This window comes from Arachis stenosperma, chromosome 7 (assembly GCF_014773155.1).
Source record: "Arachis stenosperma cultivar V10309 chromosome 7, arast.V10309.gnm1.PFL2, whole genome shotgun sequence".
Classification (NCBI taxonomy): Eukaryota; Viridiplantae; Streptophyta; class Magnoliopsida; order Fabales; family Fabaceae; genus Arachis; species Arachis stenosperma.
The window spans coordinates 31,611,247-31,625,370 of NC_080383.1; the positions used below are offsets into that span (position 1 = coordinate 31,611,247).

Below are 14,124 nucleotides of genomic sequence, written 5' to 3' on the forward strand. Positions count from 1 at the left end.
AATTTTAAATCAATTTTGACAACTAATATAAAGCTCCTCTACATGCAACGTATAGTACATGATAAGTTTGGTGTTCAAAGCACACCAAGTGAGGTTTGAACACACCCTATGAGGAAGATTTATTCCCCAAACTTGTTGCACCATGTGATCACAAACAAATCTGGTGTACCAATGTGCATGCAGGGGAAGCTTAATAGTTGATTGATTTGCATTCATGGAAAGAATTTATTCATGTAAAAACAAAAGAAAAAGAAATATTTTTTTAGTTCACACTTTTTCCCACCAAGAATTTCAAATAACCCATGGCATTTTCTTTTCGTGTATAGGGAATCAAAAAGGACATTGATGATGCTTGATAGGACAATTGAGAAAGGGAGATTTGGCCACTACACTAAGAGAATTTCACACTTGTCTTCATGGGGAATGTCCTCGGAAGTGTTGCCATGCAACATCGGGAGTGGACAATCTTGAAGGCCGAACCAAGACCCCCATAAAGGAGGTGATCCTTGTGCTCATTCAATCCCAAAACCCCAACCATCCACTATCAAACAATACTATCAATCCACACCCTTCAATCAATTGTCATCTTCCTATATAAATCCCTTCACACAACCTCTCCGTACCACTTCAAATTCTCACCCTTTCCACTCCCTCCTTTCGGGCATATCCTCCACCAAAGGCTTCACATACACCCTCCTAGCCATCTTGAGAATAGCCAACACATCAACAATCTTGCATGGCATCATCAAGCTCCAAGAGACAAAAGGGGAAGGAACCCATAGAGCATCCACCTTTTAATGAAGAGCGATTTAAAACCTTTCATCATGCACTCCACTATGGGTGGATGACTGAGAAAGAAATCATTTATGAACTGGGCTTTCAAGTCACAAAAGCCGAGTGTCCAGAAATCACAAAGAAGGTGGAACAACGCCGATGGGAGCTCCTCACCGATCCGATCACAAGGGTGAATGCAACTCTAGTAAGAGAGTTCTATGCAAATGCAGTTAGACAAGACAAGCTGGATGACTCATACACAAGTTTTGTGAGAGGGGTCATAGTGGATTTTAGTCACATGACTATCATGAGAGTGCTGAAATTGAGAAGCATACCCTTTGAAGAGGAGAGCTATCACTTAAGAATGGACAAAAACCCCAATTATGACCAGATTATACAGGATATATGTGTGCAAGGAGCAGATTGGGAAAGAGGCCCCAAGAGGAAGCCCAAATTTATAAAAAGAGGAGACCTCCTCCCTGAGGCCAAAGGTTGGTTCGAAATTGTAAGGAGATCCATCCTCCCAGCCGGAAACAACTCAGAAGTAAACCTCAAGAGAGCAACGATGGTGCAATGTATAATGAAGGGAGGAGAGATCAAGGCTCATGAACTCATAGCCCAAGGCATTCGGAAGCTTGCTGAGAAGAGTGATTCTGGAGGAAAGTTTGGTTATCCCAGCACTATTTTTCGTCTTTGCAGCTTGGCTAGGGTGATATTTGAGGATGAAAACCCCGAGTGGATAAAGGTTGGTATGCCAATCACTTATCGTCGGATGCATGCTGCTGCAGCTCCAATACCGCCACGAAGGGTACGAAAGAGGCCAGCTCATCAAGGTGAAGAAGAACAACATCCACAGGAGCAAACTTCAGCCACCTTAAGCATGCACCAATTGTAAGAGGCTATTAATACCTTATCTAGGCAATGCATGGAAAATCAAGGGGCACAAAGGGAGTTTCAATTGCAATTAATAGACCGCCAAGAAGGATAACTCTCTAGATGGATGAATCTGCAAGAGGAGTGGCAAAAACAATTGATGGACCAGAAAATAGAACAAGGGAGACAATGGAGTGAATCATTCCATAACCTGAATCAGAAGCAAGATCAACAACAAGAACCCATCCAAAGGCTAACCAACATCCAAGCACATCAAGGTGCACACATCCATGAGATGCATCGAAAACAGAGAGAATAAGCAGATCTTTTCGATGAATACAGAGCATTTTCGAAAGGTGTCTACATGAGTGAGACTAGGTATCATGTGAATACCCAAGCCAGGCTTGGGTACTTAGTCAGACAGTTGCCTGTTTTGCATCCTAGGATAACAAAATATGAAGATGTAAAGGATGAGTTAGCACGAGTGGAGCGCGAAAGGGTAGAACAAAGTCATGAATCAGTAAAGAAGGCACTGGAGGATTGGAAGATAGCCAGAATGAATCGAATGAGAGGAAGCACAAGTGGACAAAGTAAACTTAAAGAGGGCAAGGAAGCAGAAGAACATGAGCATACCAATAAGTGAAAGGTGGTGAAGTTCTTTCTTAGTTTACCTTTGGTGCACGAAATTGTGATCACTACTTTTACACAAAACAATCCCCGGTAATGGCTCCAAAGACTTGGTGCTCAATACCATGGCATAAACACAACTTCGCACAACTAACCAGCAAGTGCACTGGGTCATCCAAGTAATAAACCTTACGCGAGTAAGGGTCGATCCCACGGAGATTGTTGGTATGAAGCAAGCTATGGTCACCTTGTAAATCTCAGTCAGGCAGACTCAAATGGGTATAGTGATAAACGAATAAAGCATAAAGATAGAGATAGAGATACTTATGTATATCATTGGTGAGAGCTTCAGATAAGCGTATGAAGATGCCTCCCCTTCCGTCTCTCTGCTTTCCTACTGCCTTCATCCAATCCTTCTTACTCCTTTCCATGGCAAGCTTATGCAGGGGTTTCACCGTTGTCAGTGGCTACCTCCCATCCTCTCAGTGAAAACGTCGCCTATGCTCTGTCACAGCATGGGTAATCAGCTGTCGGTTCTCGGTCAGGCCGGAATAAAATCCATCGATCCTTTTGCGTCTGTCACTAATGCCCCGCCTGCTAGGAGTTTGAAGCACGTCACAGTCATTCAATCATTGAATCCTACTCAGAATACCACAGACAATGTTAGACCTTCCAGATTCTCTTGAATGCCGCCATCAGTTCTCGCCTATACCACGAAGACTCTGATCTCACGGAATGGCTGGCTCGTTTGTCAGGCGAGCACTCGGTTGTCAGGCGATCAACCATGCATCGTGTATCAGGAATCCAAGAGATAAACACTAGAGCCTTGTTGCTCGTAGAACAGAGTGGTTGTCAGTCACTTTGTTCATAAGTGAGAATGATGATGAGTGTCACGGATCATCACATTCATCAAGTTGAAGAACAAGTGATATCTTGGACAAAGAACAAGCGGAATTGAATAGAAGAACAATAGTAATTGCATTAATACTCGAGGTACAGCAGAGCTCCACACCTTAATCTATGGTGTGTAGAAACTCCACCGTTGAAAATACATAAGAACAAGGTCTAGGCATGGCCGTGAGGCCAGCCTCCCAGTGATCAAAAGATTCAAAGATCTCAAGATGTCAAATACAATAGTAAAAGGTCCTACTTATAGAAAACTAGTAGCCTAAGGTGTACAAAGATGAGTAAATGACATAAAAATCCACTTCCGGGCCCACTTGGTGTGTGCTTGGGCTGAGCAATGAAGAATTTTCGTGTAGAGACTCTTCTTGGAGTTAAACGCCAGCTTTGGTGCCAGTTTGGGCGTTTAACTCCCATTTAGGTGCCAGTTCCGGCGTTTAACGCTGGAAATTCTGTAGGTGACTTTGAACGCCGGTTTGGGCCATCAAATCTTGGGCAAAGTATGAACTATCATATATTGCTGGAAAGCCCAGGATGTCTACTTTCCAACGCCGTTGAGAGCGCGCCAATTGGGCTTCTGCAGCTCCAGAAAATCCACTTCGAGTGCAGGGAGGTCAGAATCCAACAGCATCTGCAGTCCTTTTGAGTCTCTGGATCAGATTTTTGCTCAGATCCCTCAATTTCAGCCAGAAAATACCTGAAATCACAGAAAATTACACAAACTCATAGTAAAGTCCAGAAAAGTGAATTTTAACAAAAAAATAATAAAAATATAATAAAAACTAACTAAAAGATACTAAAAATATACTAAAAACTATGCCAAAAAGGGTACAAATTATCCGCTCATCACAACACCAAACTTAAATTGTTGCTTGTCCCCAAGCAACTGAAAATCAAATAAGATAAAAAGAAGAGAATATACTATAGACTCCAAATTATCAATGAAACTTAGCTCCAAATTAGATGAGCGGGACTAGTAGCTTTTTGCCTCCAAACAGTTTTGGCATCTCACTTTATCCTTTGAGGTTCAGAATGATTGGTTTCTTTAGGAACTTAGAATCCAGATAGTGCTATTGATTCTCCTAGTTAAGTATGATGATTCTTTGAACACAGCTACTTTATGAGTCTTGGCCGTGGCCCAAAGCACTCTGTCTTCCAGTATTACCACCGGATACATACATGCCACAGACACATAATTGGGTGAACCTTTTCAGATTGTGACTCAGCTTTGCTAGAGTCCCCAATTAGAGGTGTCCAGGGTTCTTAAGCACACTCTTATTGCCTTGGATCACAACTTTATTTCTTTCTTTTTCTTCTCTTTCCCTTTTTTTTTCGGTTTTTTTTTTCGCTTGCTTTCTTTTTTTTTGTATTCACTGCTTTTTCTTGCTTCAAGAATCATTTTTATGATTTTTCAGATCCTCAGTAACATGTCTCCTTTTTCATCATTCTTTCAAGAGCCAACAATTTTAACATTTATGAACAACAAATTCAAAAGACATATGCACTGTTCAAGCATACATTCAGAAAACAAAAAGTATTGTCACCACATCAAACTAATTAAGCTAGTTTTAAAGATGAATTCGAAATCCTGTACTTCTTGTTCTTTTGTAATAAAAACAGTTTTCTTTTAAGAAAGGTGGTGGATTCATAGGACATTCATAACTTTAAGGCATAGACACTAAGACACTAATGATCATAAGACACAAACATAGATAAACATAAAGCATAATTTTCGAAAAACAGAAAAAATTAAAGAACAAGGAGATTAAAGAACGGGTCCACCTCAGTGATGGCGGCTTGTTCTTCCTCTTGAAGGTCTTATTGAGTGCTTGAGCTCCTTAATGTCTCTTCCTTGTCTTTGTTGCTCCTCTCTTAGTTGTCCCATGTTGGAACTCAATTCTCCTAGGGAGGTGTTAATTTGCTCCCAATAGTCTTGTGGAGGAAAGTGCATCCCTTGAGGCATCTCAGGGATCTCATGATGAGAGGGGTCTCTTGTTTGCTCCATCCTTTTCTTAGTGATGGGCTTGAGGTCATGCCTTCTCAGTTGAACCGGCTTTCCTCTTGAATCTCTCTTCCATTGAGCGTCCTCTTCACAAATGTCTGTGAGGACTTGGTCCAACCTTTGATCAAAGTTGACCCTTCTTCATGGCCACAACTTCATAGAAGTGGTCTTGATGCACCCTTGAGATGAATCTCTCCATCTCCCATGACTCGGAGGTGAAAGCTTTTGCCTTCCCTTTCCTCTTTCTAGAGGTTTCTCCGTCCTTGGATGCCATAAAATCGTTATGGAAAAACAAAAAGCAATGCTTTTACCACACCAAACTTAAAAGGTTTGCTCGTCCTCGAGCAAAAGAAGAAAGAAGAGAGTAGAAGAAGAAGAAATGGAGGAGAGGGAGATGGCTTTGTGGTTCGGCCAAAAGGGGGAGAAGTGTTGTTAAGGTTGTGTGAAAATGAAGGGGTGAAGAAGGGTTTATATAGGAGAGGTGGGGGTGATTGGTGAATGGGTGAAGAAGAGAGAGAGTGGTGGGGTTGGTGGGGATCCTGTGGGGTCCACAGATCCTTAGGTGTCAAGGAAAAGTCATCCCTGCACCAAATGGCATTCAAAATCACGTTTTGAGCCATTTCTGGCGTTAAACGCCGGGCTGGTGCCCATTCCTGGCATTTAACGCCAGGTTCTTGCCCTTTTCTGGCGTTTAACGCCAGTCTGGTGCCCCTTTCTGCCGTTAAACGCCCAGAATGGTGCCAGACTGGGCGTTAAACGCCCAACTGCTAGCCTCACTGGCGTTTAAACGCCAGTGAGTTCTTCCTCCAGGGTGTGCTATTTTTCTTCCTGTTTTTCATTCTGTTTTTGCTTTTTCAATGGATTTTGTGACTTCTTATGATCATCAACCTACAAAAAACATAAAATAACAAAAGAAAATATATAAAATATAATCATTGGGTTGCCTCCCAACAAGCGCTTCTTTAATGTCAGTAGCTTGACAGAGGGCTCTCATGGAGCCTCACAGTTACTCAGAGCAATGTTGGAACCTCCCAACACCAAACTTAGAGTTTGAATGTGGGGGTTCAACACTAAACTTAGAGTTTGGTTGTGGCCTCCCAACACCAAACTTAGAGTTTGACTGTGGGGGCTCTGCTTGACTCTGATTTGAGAGAAGCTCTTCATGCTTCTTCTCCATGGTGACAGAGGGATATCCTTGAGCCTTAAACACAAAGGATTCTTCATTCACTTGAATGATCAGTTCACCTCCATCAACATCAATCACAGCCTTTGCTGTGGCTAGGAAGGGTCTGCCAAGGATGATAGATTCATCCATGCACTTCCCAGTCTCTAGGACTATGAAATCAGCAGGGATGTAATGGTCTTCAATCTTCACCAGAACATCCTCTACAAGTCCATAGGCTTGTTTCTTTGAATTGTCTGCCATCTCTAGTGAGATTCTTGCAGCTTGTACCTCAAAGATCCCTAGCTTCTCCATTACAGAGAGAGGCATGAGGTTTACACTTGACCCTAAGTCACACAGAGCCTTCTTGAAGGTCATGGTGCCTATGGTACAAGGTATTGAAAACTTCCCAGGATCTTGTTTCTTTTGAGGTAATTTCTGCCTAGACAAGTCATCCAGTTCTTTGGTGAGCAAAGGGGGTTCATCCTCCCAAGTCTCATTTTCAAATAACTTGTCATTTAGCTTCATGATTGCTCCAAGGTATTTAGCAACTTACTCTTCAGTGACATACTCATCCTCTTTAGAGGAAGAATACTCATCAGAGCTCATGAATGGCAGAAGTAAGTCCAATGGAATCTCTATGGTCTCATTTTGAGCCTCAGATTCCCATGGTTCCTCATTAGGGAACCCATTGGAGGTCAGTGCACGCCCATTGAGGTCTTCCTCAGTGGCGTTCACTGCCTCTTTTTCCTCTCCAAATTCGGCCATGTTGATGACCTTGCACTCTCCTTTTGGATTTTCTTCTGTATTGCTTGGAAGAGTACTTGGAGGGAGTTCAGTAATTTTCTTACTCAGCTGTCCCACTTGTGCCTCCAAATTCCTAATGGAGGACCTTGTTTCAGTCATGAAACTTTGAGTGGTTTTGATTAGATCAGAGACCATGGTTGCTAAGTCAGAGGGGTTCTGCTTAGAGTTCTCTGTCTGTTGTTGAGAAGATGATGGAAAAGACTTGCCATTGCTAAACCTGTTTCTTCCACCATTATTATTGTTGAAACCTTGTTGAGGTCTCTCTTGATTCTTCCATGGGAAATTTGGGTGATTTCTCCATGAAGAATTATAGGTGTTTCCATAGGGTTCTCCTAGGTAATTCACCTCTTCCATTGAAGGGTTCTCAGGATCATAGGCTTCTTCCTCAGATGAAGCATCCTTAGTACTGCTTGGTGCATTTTGCATTCCAGACAGACTTTGAGAAATCAAATTGACTTGTTGAGTCAATATTTTATTCTGAGCCAATATGGCATTCAGAGTGTCAATCTCAAGAACTCCTTTCTTCTGGCTTGTCCCATTGTTCACAGGATTCCTTTCAGAAGTGTACATGAATTGGTTATTTGCAACCATTTCAATGAGCTCTTGAGCCTCTGTGGGCGTCTTCTTCAGATGAAGAGATCCTCCAGCAGAGCTATCCAAAGACATCTTGGATAGTTCAGAGAGACCATCATAGAAAATACCTATGATGCTCCATTTAGAAAGCATGTCAGATGGACATTTTCTGATCAATTGTTTGTATCTTTCCCAAGCTTCATAGAGGGATTCTCCATCCTTCTGTCTGAAGGTTTGGACTTCCACTCTAAGCTTACTCAATTTTTGAGGTGGAAAGAACTTTGCCAAGAAGGCATTGACTAGCTTTTCCCAAGAGTCCAGGCTTTCTTTAGGTTGAGAGTCCAACCATATTCTAGCTCTGTCTCTTACAGCAAAAGGGAATAGCATCAGTCTGTAGACCTCAGGGTCAACCCCATTAGTCTTGACTGTGTCACAGATTTGCAAGAATTCAGCTAAAAACTGATGAGGATCTTCCAATGGAAGTCCATGGAACTTGCAATTCTGTTGCATTAGAGAAACTAATTGAGGCTTAAGCTCAAAGTTGTTTGCTCCAATGGCAGGGATAGAGATGCTTCTCCCATAGAAGTCGGGAGTAGGTGCAGTAAAGTCACCCAGCACCTTCCTTGCATTGTTGGCATTGTTGTTGTTTTCGGCTGCCATGGGTTCTTCTTCTTTGAAGAATTCGGTCAGGTCCTCAACAGAGAGTTGTGCCTTAGCTTCTCTTAGCTTTCGCTTCAAGGTCCTTTCAGGTTCAGGGTCAGCTTCAACAAGAATGCCTTTGTCTCTGCTCCTGCTCATATGAAAGAGAAGAGAACAAGAAAATGTGGAATCCTCTATGTCACAGTATAGAGATTCCTTGAGGTGTCAGAGGAAAAGAAAAATAGAAGAAAGAGGTAGAAGAATTCGAACTTGATTAGATAGAGTTCGAATTGTGCATTAAGAAGGAGTGATACTCCATAAATAGAAGGATGTGAGAAGAGGGGAAGAGAGTTTTCAAAAATTAATCAATGAGATTTTGAAAACATTTTGAAAAATTGATTGATAATTTTCGAAAATTCAAAGTGGAAAAGAAATCAAGTGATTTTTGAAAAAGATTTTGAAATTAGAAATTAAAAAGATTTGATTGAAAATTTATTTTGAAAAAGATGTGATTAAAAAGATATGATTGAAAAGTTATGCTTTTAAAAAGATGTGATTGAGAAGATATGATTTAAAAACAATTTAAAAAAAAAGATTTGATTTTAAAAATTAATGACTTGCCTAACAAGAAAAGATATGATTCAAACATTAAACCTTCCTCAACAGAAAAGGCAACATACTTAAAATGTTCAATCAAATCATTAATTGTCAGTAAGTATCTTTGAAAAAGGAAAGAAATTGATTTTGAAAACATTTGATTGAAAAGATATGATTTGAAAAAGATTTGATTTTGAAAAACTTTGAAAACTTGAAAAAAAATTGATTTGAAAACAAAATCCTCCCCCTTGTGCCATCCTGGCGTTAAACGCCCAGAATGGTATCCATTCTGGCGTTTAACGCCCAAAATGCTACCTTTTTGGGCGTTAAACGCCCAACCAGGTACCCTGGCTGGCGTTTAAACGCCAGTCTGTCCTTCTTCACTGGGCGTTTTGAACGCCCAGTTTTTCTGTGTAATTCCTCTGCTGCATGTTCTGAATCTTCAGTCCCCTGTACTATTGACTTGAAAATAGAACCAAGATCAAATAAACAAGGCACGCAAAACACCAAACTTAAGATTAGACACTAGACTCAAACAAAAAACATAAAATATTTTTGGTTTTTATGATTTTGTAAATTTTTTTGTGCTTTTTTCGAAAATTATGTGAAAATAGAAAATAAAGGTTTCAGAATTCTCAATTTGAATTTCCAGGAATCATTGCAATGCTAGTCTAAGACTCCGGTCCAGGAATTAGACATGGCTTCACAGCCAGCCAAGCTTTCAAAGAAAGCTTCGGTCCAAAACACTAGACATGGCCAATGGCCAGCCAAGCCTTAGCAGATCATTGCTCCAATAGCAAGATTGATGGAAATCAACAAGCTATTGTGATGATCAGTTGAAACCTCGGTCCAATAAGATTAGACATGGCTTCACAGCCAGCCAGATTTCAACAGATCACCATGAAACACTAGAATTCAATTTTATGAACTCTGAAAAAAAAAATACCTAATCTAAGCAACAAGATGAACCGTCAGTTGTCCATACACAAGAACAATCCCCGGCAACGGCGCCAAAAACTTGGTGCACGAAATTGTGATCACTACTTTTACACAAAACAATCCCCGGTAATGGCTCCAAAGACTTGGTGCTCAATACCATGGCATAAACACAACTTCGCACAACTAACCAGCAAGTGCACTGGGTCGTCCAAGTAATAAACCTTACGCGAGTAAGGGTTGATCCCACGGAGATTGTTGGTATGAAGCAAGCTATGGTCACCTTGTAAATCTCAGTCAGGCAGACTCAAATGGGTATAGTGATAAACGAATAAAGCATAAAGATAGAGATAGAGATACTTATGTATATCATTGGTGAGAGCTTCAGATAAGCGTATGAAGATGCCTTCCCTTCCGTCTCTCTGCTTTCCTACTGCCTTCATCCAATCCTTCTTACTCCTTTCCATGGCAAGCTTATGCAAGGGTTTCACCGTTGTCAGTGGCTACCTCCCATCCTCTCAGTGAAAACGTCGCCTATGCTCTGTCACAGCATGGGTAATCAGCTGTCGGTTCTCGGTCAGGCCGGAATAAAATCCATCGATCCTTTTGCGTCTGTCACTAACGCCCCGCCTGCTAGGAGTTTGAAGCACGTCACAGTCATTCAATCATTGAATCCTACTCAGAATACCACAGACAATGTTAGACCTTCCAGATTCTCTTGAATGCCGCCATCAGTTCTCGCCTATACCACGAAGACTCTGATCTCACGGAATGGCTGGCTCGTTTGTCAGGCGAGCACTCGGTTGTCAGGCGATCAACCATGCATCGTGTATCAGGAATCCAAGAGATAAACACTAGAGCCTTGTTGCTCGTAGAACAGAGTGGTTGTCAGTCACTTTGTTCATAAGTGAGAATGATGATGAGTGTCACGGATCATCACATTCATCAAGTTGAAGAACAAGTGATATCTTGGACAAAGAACAAGCGGAATTGAATAGAAGAACAATAGTAATTGCATTAATACTCGAGGTACAGCAGAGCTCCACACCTTAATCTATGGTGTGTAGAAACTCCACCATTGAAAATACATAAGAACAAGGTCTAGGCATGGCCGTGAGGCCAGCCTCCCAGTGATCAAAAGATTCAAAGATCTCAAGATGTCAAATACAATAGTAAAAGGTCCTACTTATAGAAAACTAGTAGCCTAAGGTGTACAAAGATGAGTAAATGACATAAAAATCCACTTCCGGGCCCACTTGGTGTGTGCTTGGGCTGAGCAATGAAGCATTTTCGTGTAGAGACTCTTCTTGGAGTTAAACGCCAGCTTTGGTGCCAGTTTGGGCGTTTAACTCCCATTTAGGTGCCAGTTCCGGCGTTTAACGCTGGAAATTCTGTAGGTGAATTTGAACGCCGGTTTGGGCCATCAAATCTTGGGCAAAGTATGGACTATCATATATTGCTGGAAATCCCAGGATGTCTACTTTCCAACGCCATTGAGAGCGCGCCAATTGGGCTTCTGCAGCTCCAGAAAATCCACTTCGAGTGCAGGGAGGTCAGAATCCAACAGCATCTGCAGTCCTTTTGAGTCTCTGGATCAGATTTTTGCTCAGATCCCTCAATTTCAGCCAGAAAATATCTGAAATCACAGAAAAACACACAAACTCATAGTAAAGTCTAGAAAAGTGAATTTTAACTAAAAACTAATAAAAATATAATAAAAACTAACTAAAAGATACTAAAAACATACTAAAAACTATGCCAAAAAGGGTACAAATTATCCGCTCATCAACCTTTTTCAAAGCTTTAAATAAGGAAAATCATGTATGAAATAGAACATGCTTCCATGAGTAGCTTAGGAATTTCAATTCTGCATTTAAGTTTCATTGCTTAGGTTAATGGTGCTAGCTTAATGTCTTGAGTGTTCACTTTCACCTTTCTTACTTGTATGCTTGTCTCTTTAAGTTAATCAAAAAGAAAATGTTATGAAAAGAACAAGAGTGGAGTTATTTTATGAAGTGCATTCTGAATGTTTGTGGTAGGATGATTAGTAAGCTAAGTTGGTTCACCAAGTAAGGAAAGAAAGCAACTATCTATCCTGAGTCCCTTGTGTGAAACACATCCTTTGAGACTAACTAAACAATAAGATCCCAATAAGAAAAGAGAAAGAGCAATAAAAGTGAAAAAGAAAGAAACACAATAAGAAAAGAAACAATGCTAGGCACCAAGGGTTTCAAAATTGAGGCATATGTCTGTGGTGTTTATGTACAAGGGATATACTTGGATGAATAAGCTCTTAGGGGTGCCTTATCACTTGGTAACTTAGATTAACTAATCCGGGATTATCAGCTGAAAGTCCACTATCAAGAGTAACCTTTGCTACAGAACACTTAGTAACCTAAAGAGGTGCTGGACACCAAGGTCTCAAGAAAGGAAAATAACAAACCATATGCCTATGGTGTGTATGTATGAGGGAAAGAGACTTGAGGGAGTAAGTCCTTAGGGGTGTCTTAACACCTAGCACCTTAAAACCAATAGGTTTGGGAGTGTTGGCTGAAAGCTTATCATAAAGAGTCGCCCTCTTACAAAGCACTTAGCAAAAAGAAAAATAAACTTTGAAAAAGAAGGAAGGATCAATAAGAAAGAAGTCTCAAAGGATGCAATCAAGAAAGTGACTAAGGATTTGATAAAGGCTTGAAACCTAAAGGGAAAGAACCTAAGTTGCTATGCATGAAACCCTATAAACCAGGAATGCTACTTTTATTTTATCTTCTTATTCTTTCATTTCATTTTTCTTATGCTTCAGTACTTGCTTAGGGACAAGCAAGCTTTAATTTTGGTGTTGTGATGGCAGGGCATCTGGGCCAGTTTCACTGACCTTTTCTTTACTGTTTTAAGGTAGTTTCATGCATTTTCTTAGTGAATAAGGCAAGTTTTGGATGAAATTACACTTACACCTTGATTCAAGCAACTTTTGTGAACTTTGCATAATTTCATGAGTATTTTGCTAGAATTGCATGATAAATTGATGATGCATAATCTCATGACTTTGGCTAGAACTTTGATGCACTTTAATTGCTTGATTTCAGGGCAAAGGAAGCAAGGAAGAACCACGTTAGTATTCACGTTAACCTAGCTAACGTGAACACTAATGTGGAATGGTGAAAAGCTTGCAACGTTAATGAGAAAAGTGATCACCAATAACGCCTGCGAAGCCATCCATAGCTCACGTTACTTGCCACGTTAATTAAGTTAACGTGGTAGTTAACGTAGAAGAAAAAGAGAAACTCCACGTTAAGAGAAAACGTGAACACCAATAACATTTTCCTCCAACGTTAGTGGTAAAAGTGAACACCACTAACGTTGGAGAACTTGGCAATGATCCACGTTAAGAGTCACGTTAACTTAGTTAACGTGAACTCTAACGTGGAAGAGGAAAACAAAAGCCAACGTTAGTGACATTCACTTTTGTCACTAACGTTGGACCAACTAACATTGCCTACGTTAACTTTCACGTTAAGACCATTAACCTGAAAGTTAACATGGAGTTGAGATCAAGGAGCCAACGTTAGTGACACTCACTTTTGTCACTAACGTTGGGAGATGGCATCACTACTACGTTAAGAGCCACGTTAACTTAGTTAACGTGAGTTCTAACGTAGAGAATTTGGGCATTTAGAGTGTTAGTGACAAAGGTGAGTGTCACTAACGCTCTCGAAGGTGAAACACACCCACGTTAAGAGTCACGTTAGCTATACTAACGTGATATCTAACGTAGGAACAAAGGGCACTAAGCAACGTTAATGGGAAAAGTGATTCCTATTAACGTTCGCGAAGGGGTATAAGCCAACGTTATTAGGAAAAGTGAGTCCCAATAACGTTGGCCAAAATTTGAGAAAGCAACGTTAGTGGTCACGTTAAGAGCACTAATGTTGGATTTAACGTGGATATATGAGGTTGGAACGTTAGTGGAAAAAGTGAATGTCACTAACGTTCTCAAACCCACAATGGCACTCAACATTAAATCTTACTAAATACCCAAGCCTAATTCATATTTCTCTGCAAGTTGGGCCCACTAAAGATGAGAACTGCTTCAACTCAAGATCCAGAGCCCACATCCAAGACTTGAAGAACTCACTAGAAGATCAAGAGGAGTAGTATATATAGGAGTAGTTTTGAACTATAGAGAAGCTTGGCACTTTTGGGAACTACTCTCTATAGATTTACTTTTCTG

The 14,124-nt window shown here is 40.7% G+C and overlaps 1 non-coding gene across 1 annotated transcript; it reads left to right on the top strand.

Moving 5' to 3' along the window:
- Nucleotides 1–7,872: 7,872 nt before the first annotated feature.
- Nucleotides 7,873–7,976, top strand: LOC130943158 (small nucleolar RNA R71). Its single transcript, XR_009071689.1, has one exon. It is a non-coding gene; the product is annotated as a small nucleolar RNA R71 (small nucleolar RNA).
- Nucleotides 7,977–14,124: the final 6,148 nt, after the last annotated feature.